Source organism: Octopus bimaculoides, chromosome 5, assembly GCF_046866305.1.
Source record: "Octopus bimaculoides isolate indiv1 chromosome 5, ASM4686630v1, whole genome shotgun sequence".
Lineage (NCBI taxonomy): Eukaryota > Metazoa > Mollusca > Cephalopoda > Octopoda > Octopodidae > Octopus > Octopus bimaculoides.
In genome coordinates, this window is record NC_142932.1 from 5573116 (window position 1) to 5583403 (window position 10288).

The window sequence follows — 10288 nt, forward strand, 5'->3', positions numbered from 1 at the left end:
CTTAGAATCACTACAAACACTAGGCATTGCAATCTTGATTTACTGCTGTTGTTGTTGTTGCTTAGCTTCAGGTCGGCTCTGATCAAGCAGAGCTGTGATTAAAGACATTCCTGCTATAACCATCCAGTCTATGTTGTAATGGTGATGAGACGACGACAACAACGACAGTGATTATAATGATTATGATAATGATGGTGGTGGTGGTGGTGGTAATGATAATGATGATGATAATGATGATGATGATGATGATGATGATGATGATGATGATGACGACAACGATGATAGTGATGAGGATGATGATAGTGATGATGACTCTTTCTACTATAGGTCTAAGGCCTGAAATTTGGGGTAGGGGACTAGTCAATTACATTGACACCAGTGCTCAACTGGCACTTATTTTATCGACCCCCACCCCCAAAAGAACGAATAGCAAAGTCAATTTTCATAGAATTTGAACTCAGAACATAAATAATAACAACAAAAATGAGAAGAATTAGTGGGAATATAAACATACCAAAGTGGTAGAAAATAAGATATCACCATTCTCTGGGACTTTAGAATTCAAACTGATTGTGCTATTCAAGCCAGTAGACTAGATATTGTGGTGAAGAATCACATTGATAAAATGTGCTCATAGACATATTAATCCTAGCATTCTGTGACACTTCTATGAAAATACTTGAAAATTTGAGTAAATACAAAACGTTTGAAATAGAGGTGTTGGGAATGTAGCATCTAAAAATAATAAATGTACCTATGAACTTTAGAGTTCTGGAGATGGTACCAAATGGTACTCTTAAATATTATGGTCATATATCAGGAAACCCAAATGTATCAGAACCACAAAATAGTGTTCACATAGTACAGCCCATGTCCAAAGGAAACCACTGTCAACTTGAAAATATCTGAATCTTTAAAATTTTTTCAAAATCATCCATATTGCCACAAATATTACAACAAACTTTTGATGAAATCTTAATTCTCAATATTTGGTCTCCTTTCCTTGCAATATATCATTGCTACTCATAAATAACACCCATAGTAAAACGTCCAACTTACTGTTCATTGACATCTCTGAAAAGACTTGGAACAGCTCATACAAAACAAAGCAACAACAGTATTGAAAACACAATGAGAATGATGATGATGACAATGATAACGATGATGAATACAAGAGAACTCAGAGAACACAAACCTCCGCCAAGGCAACACCAACATCTTCTCAACAATTAGCTAGAGATAATTTTTAAAATGAGAATATCTGATATCTCACAAATAAGAATACTGGAAATGAACCCGACTGCTCTCAAAAATTAAATACAAAAACAGGCAAAACAATCCAGAACCCTTGTCCAATACCGAATCAATCCCCAAATCTAATCAGTTTGTACCAGTCACGAGGCCAAACATCCCTGAAAGTTTCATCTAAATCCATCCAGCAATTCTTGAGATATCTTGTCCACCGACAAACAAGCAAACAAACGCAACTGAAAACAATACCTCCGCCTTTGCTAAGGCAGAAGTAACAATAATAATAATTTGTGAGAAAAGACCCTGTGAGATCTTTGACAACAGGATGCTGTCTGCTCTCACAGAATTAACCAGAGCAAGTGAGATTGAGAGTTCCGAGAAGTGAAATATGATAATGATAACAACAACAACAACAACAACAACAACAACAACAGCAATAATAATAATAATAATAATAATTCTGTTTTTAATTTAAGCATAAAGCCAGCAATTTGGCGGTAAGGAGGGTAAGTCAACTATATTGACCCCAGTCTTCAACTACTCTGTTTTATCAGACCTGAAAGGATAAAAGATAAAGTTGACCAATGGAAAATTTGAATTCAGAAAGTAGTAGTAGTAGTAGTAGTAGTAGTAGTAGTAGTAACAATAACAATGATAATTATTCTTTCAAATTTTGACACAAGGCTAGCAATTTTAGGTGTAGGATAAGTCGTTTGCATTAACCCAGTATTTGATTGGTATTTTATTTTATTTACATTGAAAGGATGGAAAAGTAAAGTCAACTTTGATGGGATTTGAACTCAGAACATAAAGAGCTGGAACGAATGCTGCCAAGCATTTTGTTTGATGTGCAAATGCTTTTGCCTTCTCGCTACCTTAATGACAACAATAATAATCATCTTTCATCTTTACTTTCCACAAAGCTCCATTCATTCAATAACACAACACATGTGAAACACAAACACCACCCAACAAAGAAGCACAATTCTCCTTGCACATATTCTACACAAATAAACAGATGAAACATTAAAACATATAGTAAAACTAGAAAAGACAACAAAAAAGAAAACTAGAAAAGACAACAAAAAAGAAAACTAGAAAAGACAACAAAAAAGAAAACTAGAAAAGACAACAAAAAAGAAAACTAGAAAAGACAACAAAAAAGAAAACTAGAAAAGACAACAAAAAAGAAAAAGAAAGAAACAAAGTTCGGCAACAAAGAGAAATCAATGAAGCATCCAAACACAATTTCACACAACCAACAAATAATGCTGCCCACATCTGCCTATCACAGAGGTGCATCTGGTGAGGCAGTTGTAACTCACATGAAATTGTCAAAGAATATGATTGTCATTCAGAGCAAACTGACATTGAAGCGAATAACAACGAACATCACTTCTTTACAGTGATCTTTCATTTTTCGTATTATCTTCCACTCGTTTCAGTCATTTAACTGCAGCTATGCTGGGGCAATGCCTTAATGGGTTTAGTAAAAAGAAAAATCAACTCCAGTACTTACTTTATTTTTAAGCCTGGTGCTTATTCTATGAGACATTTTTATTAAGAGCTCCTAAGTTCTGGGGACACAAACAAACGAACACTGGTTGTCAAGTGATAGTTGGTGGGTGGGGGGACAAACACAGAGACACACACATATATACATATTCATGTACACACATACATACTTATACATACACACATACATATTTACACACACACACACACACACACACACACACACACACACACACACACACACACACACACACACACACAAGACGTTTTTTTATTCTATAAGACGTTTTTGTTAAGAGCTCCTAAGTTCTGGGGACACAAACAAATCAGCACTGGTTGTCAAGTGATAGTTGGTGGGTGGGGAGACAAACACAGAGACACACACATATATACATACATATTCATGTACACCCATATATACTTATACATACACACATACATATTTACACACACACACACACGATGGGTTTCCAAACAGTTTTCAACTGTAAATTCACTCACAAGACATTAGATGGCCTGGGGCTAGGGGCTATAGTAGAGGAGACTTGCCTAATGTCTCTTCTACTCAGGTTCAGTCCCTTCTTAACCGCACGGCCATGGAAAATCTTTATAAACATCACTGAACCAACAAAGAAGCAAACCAGAAATACCTGAGCAAATGAGACTAAATTTATTATCTCAGTGTTATTGTTCTTAGCTAAACATTATACTCAATCTATGGCAAATCCTGACGTTAGTCACTGTCTGGCTACCATTTGTAAACACACAACTGAAACACAAGTTAAATCAATACCAGACAAATTCAGCTGAACCCCACCCCACAAAAAAACACAAAAGACAAAGCACAAGAAATGAATGAACATAAACCTATCATTCAACTTTGTGGAAGCCAATCATATGCTGTGTGTGTGTGTGTGTGTATGTGTGTGTGTGTGTGTTATTTCTTTACTGCCCACAAGGGGCTACACACAGAGGGGACAAACATGGACAGACAAACGGATTAAGTCGATTATATCGACCCCAGTGCATAACTGGTACTTATTTAATCGACCCCGAAAGGATGAAAGGCAAAGTCGACCTTGGCGGAAATTTGAACTCAGAACGTAGCGGCAGACGAAATACCACTAAGCATTTCACCCGGTGTGCTAACGTTTCTGCCAGCTCGCCGCCTGTGTGTGCATGCATGCGTGGGTGTGTGTATATGAAGGCACATGGCCTAGTGGTTAGGGTGTTGCATTCATGATTTGCAAGATCATGGTTTCACTTCCTGAACATTGTGCATTGTGTTCTTGAGAAAAACATTTCATCTCATGTCGCTCTGCAACCATTTCAACCCCTTGTGTGTTGTACGCCATGCACCTGTTCAGGTGACATCGATTTGATGGATAGAGTGAGCAAATGTACACCAATTAATTTGCACAAGGGAGGCATGAAGAAGGGCTAACTGTAAAGGCTTTATGGCAAGGGGCACCATGGAGCACATTTTGTTTGGATGTAAAAGAACAATCACTCAATAGAGTTGCAGATGGCACCATGACTACTAGTTGCTTATGACATTTGTTCCCACTGTGGAGCAAGAAATACACAAGAAGTGCTAACCACAGAATAAACCAAGTGCATCAGTCGAGTTTAATGATGGAAGGAGAAAAACCATTTAACACAACTAGAGCAAGCAGGCTATAAAGGCCTAATCTCAGAGTAGATAGTAGACCTAAGAGAGAGGTTGTAGATCTCCAGATTGTTCAGATGATCCTGAGGTCAGATATAGCTTCGTGGTCTAAGAAAGCTAAGAAGATAATCCCAATCAAACTTACTGTCCCATAGGAGTTTTGCAGGATTGCATGGACAGCTATTCCCACTAATGGTTAGCTGTAGAGGTTATCCTGCCTTGTCAGTACAGAGGATTCTTACAGCCATTGGAATAAGAAGAAGAGAGACAAAGTCAGCTCCTTGTAGAATGAAAGAGGCAGCAGAAAGCACCTATGGGAGAGAGGAGCTAAGTCGGATGAATAACAGGAGAAGGGCAGTGATTTGGCCACTGCTGTTGGTCTGCCTATCGGAGGGTGTTACAGTTGAAGGTTGAAACACCAAGTTACCATTGGATACTTACACCATCTGATGACATCAGTTACACCTGGTTAAGGCTGCATCCAGCAAAGGTGAATGAAAGAGAAACAACTTTTAGATGTAATCATTTCATATATGCGTTGGATGTATGTATGTGTGGAGTGCATGCATGTATTTATGTGTGTGTGTGTGTGTGTGTGTATGTGTGTGTGTGTAGATAGAAGTCATATGTAAGATGTTTTATAAATATGCTTATGTTAAGAGTAACAAGACTGACCCTTTGAATTATGGGTTCAGCGAAATTGATAGGCCTCAATGAAGTTTTTGTCTCTAATTTCACTCATAGGATTTAGATTAACTCTAGAGTATGGAAGTGTGTGACTTAGTGGTTAGTGGTTTGCTCTCATGATAGTGAGGTTTTGAGTCTGATTCTTGGATTAGGTGGTATATTGTGTTCTTGAGCAAGACACTTCATTACATCTTGCTCCAGTTCATTTAGCTAAAAACATGTACCAATAGCTGAGGCTTAATTTTACAATGGACTGGCATCATATCCAGAAAGAGTTTTAGAATTTCAGTTGCTTATACATCTCAGAAACTGGGATAAGCTTAATCTTAATGAACCTGCAGATTTAATACAGATGTTAATGATTTTCTTTTAAGATATGGTAGAAAACCTTTTCTTAAGGTGCTACAATATAGAGGGCTCTAATCTGGAATCTCATGATCATAAAAGGAATTTCTTAACCATTTAGCTAAGACAATGCTCCAAAGTGTTACTCTCCCTGACAAATACACTCACACACCTCCACACACAGTCTGAATACATTCATATCACTGTATTACTGTATCAACCGGACTATCAGGTGTTGTTATATACCACTGATCACAATGCATTTCCTCGCATTGTTGTAGCTTTCAAATGATGAAACCCTTCTAGCTCAACAAGTAGACCAATATTTCCACTGAACTTTATGCTACTCTGTCTCATTGTTACCCATTTACAGCTGAGTTTGAACTGGAGCACCATAAAATGAAATGGTTTGCTCAAGGATACAATGCATCACTGGTCTGAGAATTGAAACCACAATCTTGCAATCATGAGTGCAATGTCTTTATAACCAGGCTATGCACCTTCACAAATACATTCACAAATATTCACATATTACGCGTTGAGTAACATTTAGTCACATTCTTCTTTATACAGTTGCTAACACTGTTCTTATTATTTCAGATAACAGACTTCTATTGTCCTTGGTAGAAATAAAATTAACAATTATAAAATTAACACAACATCATTGTAGATGTTAAATATTGACTTAACAAGAAGTAATAGTCCTATTAATTCTATAAATGTATTAATTATCTTAATTCTACAAATTTCATAATGTCAGCTTGTGTTGGTTAGTCTGTTATTGCATGTTTGCCGTGTACTCTATTGTTCCATTATTGTTCGTTTCATCTTATTGTCGGGTATAATTATATTATATTCACCTGTCAAACCTGTTTTAATATTTTGGATACTATAAAGAAGAACAAAGTTGTTAAAATTAGCAAATAGTATCATAATGCTTAACACAAATTTTCTCTATAGATAGCTGTACATGTATGTGTGTGTTTTATGTATATTTATGTGTTTGTGTGTATAAGTGCATGCATGTGTGTGTGTGTTTGCTTGAGTGTGTGTTTGTGTGTTTGTGTGTGTGTGTGTGTGTGTGTGTGTGTGTTTATACACACATGGTTGAAGTCAACTCATGACCGAGTAGGACCTCTTTCTTGACCCATTTCACTCTCAGAAACATCTCAAGTTTCATCCCTTTCTTGCTGGTAACATTTCATATGTCTCCTAAAGCAAGTAAGAGATTTACAAGTCATTCCACATCGACCACAAGTCAATCCTCCAGCCAGAGCTAACCATCAGAATGTTGGGATCTACACTGCCAAGCAAGTCCACTGGCTGACCCACACTCTGCGACACAAGGCACACGAGAAGTCATACTGGATGTCACATTGGTAGATGGTGGTGCTTCCATCACCATGCTTGTGGCTGAGTAGGCCAGTTTTTGAGAAGCAGACATGACTACACTGGCCTCACAAAAGAAAGAAGACTGTTTTGTGCCCTTCTCAGGAAGAGGGTTCACACCCTCCATACATTTACCAGCAGGTTTCAACTTATATACATGTACATATAGAAACTTACATACAGAGATACACATACGTGTGTGTGTGTGTGTGTGTGCATGTGTGTGTGCATATGTGTATGAGTGTGCATGTGTGTGTATGCATAGGTGTGCGTGTGTGCACATGTGTGTGAGCATGTGTTTGTGTGCCCTTGTGTGCAGGTGTGTGCGCATGTGTGTGTATGTGTATGCATGTATGTGTGTGTGTGCATGCATGTGTGTGTGAATTGTTTTTGCCTTTTTTGAGAATATCTTGAAGCATAGGCATAAAGCTATAAATAATATCACATAAATATTCAATTGAAATACTTTTGGGATTGAAAAAGTTAAAGGCTGCCTTTATGACTGTGCTTCGAGATAGTCCCCCCCCCAAAAAACCAATTATTTAATATTCTCTTGAAAGTCTATAAATTTTTTATGATGTCAATACATATATGTGTGTGTGTGTGTGTGTGTGTGTGTGTGTGTGTGTGTGTGTGTGTGTGTGTGTGTTTGTCTTCTCAAAGGATCTTTGTCTTGCAAGTTTCTTGGTGACCATGCCAGTGCTGATGCCACATAAAAAATATCCAGTCCACACCGTAAAGTGGTTGGTGTTTGGGAGGGAATCCAGCAGTAAAAACCTTGCCAAAACTGACCTCACCTGTGCTGGTGCCATGTAAAAAGCGCTCAGTCCACTCTGCTGGGTAGTTGGTGTTAGGAAGGACATCTAACTGTAAAAACTCCTGCTAAAACAGACACAGAAGACTGGTGCAGGCTCCTGCCTGACCAGCTCCTGTGAAACCTTCCAAGAAGGTGGATGTGAAACCTTCCATGGAAGGTGGATGTTAAACGATGATGACGATGATGATGATGTTTATGTAAATCGTTTTTAAAAGTGAAAACCAACCTTTGACTTTCTCCATTCAAGGGCTTTTCTAACCCAAAATTTATACACTATTATACCTGAAACTACTTTGAGTTCCACCATTCAAAATTAGTTATTTCATGCCCCTTGAAGTTTCTAAATTCTTACATCATACACAATACACATACATTTGTATGTATGCATGCATGCCTGTATGTATGTATGTATGTATGTATGTATGTATGTATGTATGTATGTATGTATGTATGTATGTATGTATGCATGCATGTATGTATGCATGCATGTATGTATGTATGTATGTATGCATCTACGCATGCATGTATGTATTTATGTATGCTTCTATGCATGCATATATATATAATTTGGTTATTTCTATTACAAGATCCTTGATGCAATGAAACCAATGTTGGGAAGGTCAGTTTGCCAATAAAATTACATGCACTGGTTGCATTTCACTTCCTTTTATCAGTTGGCTGGTTAACTAAGTAAGTAATTTGATTAGTCAACCAGTTTATGTATCAGAATTTTTTAGTTGCCATTGGCGACTTCATTCATGACATTCCCTCATTTGTTCTCTCACAAATAGTTAATTAATTGACTAGTTGACTGATAATAATGAAATAATTAGATATTACCAGAGTGTGCATGTTTTTATAGTTAAAATGATTCTCCAAAGTACAATAGTACACACACACATGCACACACACATGTGCACACACACACATTTATATATACATAGATCACATGATCACTCAAACCATCAGATGATATTATACATCACTTGTCACAATATGCTTTGTGTCATTTTAGCTTTTGAATGAGACCACCCCACTGGCTAGGTGAGCAGGCCTACATTCCTCCTGATTGGAAGGCTACTCCATTTATAGCTGAGGGGACTGGCGCTATATGAAACTGAAGTGTTTTGCTCAAGAACACAATGCTCTGCTCAGTCCAGGAATTGAACCCATGATTGCTAGATCATGAGTGAAACACCCTAACCACAACACTACTAAGATTCTCACCTGCAAAGCCAAATAGTCCAGAAAGAAGCAAGAGCAACATCTCTGGTTTCATAATGAGGTGGGTTTCATTTCAAACTTTTCTTCTAGAAAGATGTCTTAACAAAGATTAGGGTCTCCTACCCTTGCTGTTGGACGTCCATTGAACCCTACTGAGTTTATCTGTCCTTTGAGAGGTTTCATTTTTCCTCCAGTAGGGGGTCCAATGAAAACCATCTTCCTTGCTGTGCAGGCTCAGTAAGATTACTGGTTTAGTTGCTTGCAATCTAACCACACAAAAGGTTGTACTAAGTCGCATGTTACCAGTAGCACTAAGTGTGACTTGACACACAAACAACCATATTTACATGCGTATATGTGTATGTAATGTAAATGTATGTTATGTGTGTATGTATGTATCTATCAATCTGTCTATACAGATGTATGTATGTATATATGTATGCATGTATGTATATGTATATATATATAGTTTCATCGTTTAACGTCCGCTTTCCATGCTAGCATGGGTTACATATATATGCACACTCATGCACATGGACATACAGACAGACAGATAGACACACGCACACACATGTACACACACACACACACATACATTAGTTCATAGTATTTGGGATTTTAAATGTTAGGTATACTTTTTTAAAGACAAAAACATTTAGTGTTGCTTTGCAACCTGTAGTTATACCTCAAATATTATCTCCCAATGGGCAGAAAAACTGGAATCATTCTAACTACTTGCTAATTTTAGATCAGAGAGAACTACATACCTTCTAACCATGAACATATTAATTAATAGCTTACAACTATCTATTTTAAATACAATTTAGGACACAGCTAAACAGGTCAGTCTAATTCGCATAATAATGCATATGCAAACATTGTGGTTAACTCATTCATGCATTCATACTCTGATGTACCATATTTTGGGAAAATTTGAAATTTAAGCTATGTTTTCAATAAATATACTATTTCAGTCTTTATGTGAGAAAAGTAAATAAGGTGGTTACATCACAAGTGTTATCTCCTCATGATCAGAAAAATGGTTTAAAATGACTTGTTCCTGGTCTTTTTAAACCTTCATCAGAGAAAGGATTCCTATCTTCCGTTGGCAAGGAGATTAGTAGCTCATAGCTATGTATAGTATATATAAATTTTGACACAGCTAAACTGGTTGGTCTAATTTGCATATCAGTTGATATATGCCTTCATTTATGCCTTCACTTATGATCATAAAATTGTGGTTTTGATTCCTGGACCAGGTGTGAATTGTGTTCTTGATCAAAACAATTCATTTCATGTTGTTCCAGTTCACTCAGCTGTAAATGTGTTCCAACGATAGCTGGGAAATTAACCCAGTGGTGGACTGATGTCCCATCCAGTAGGTGTGTTGT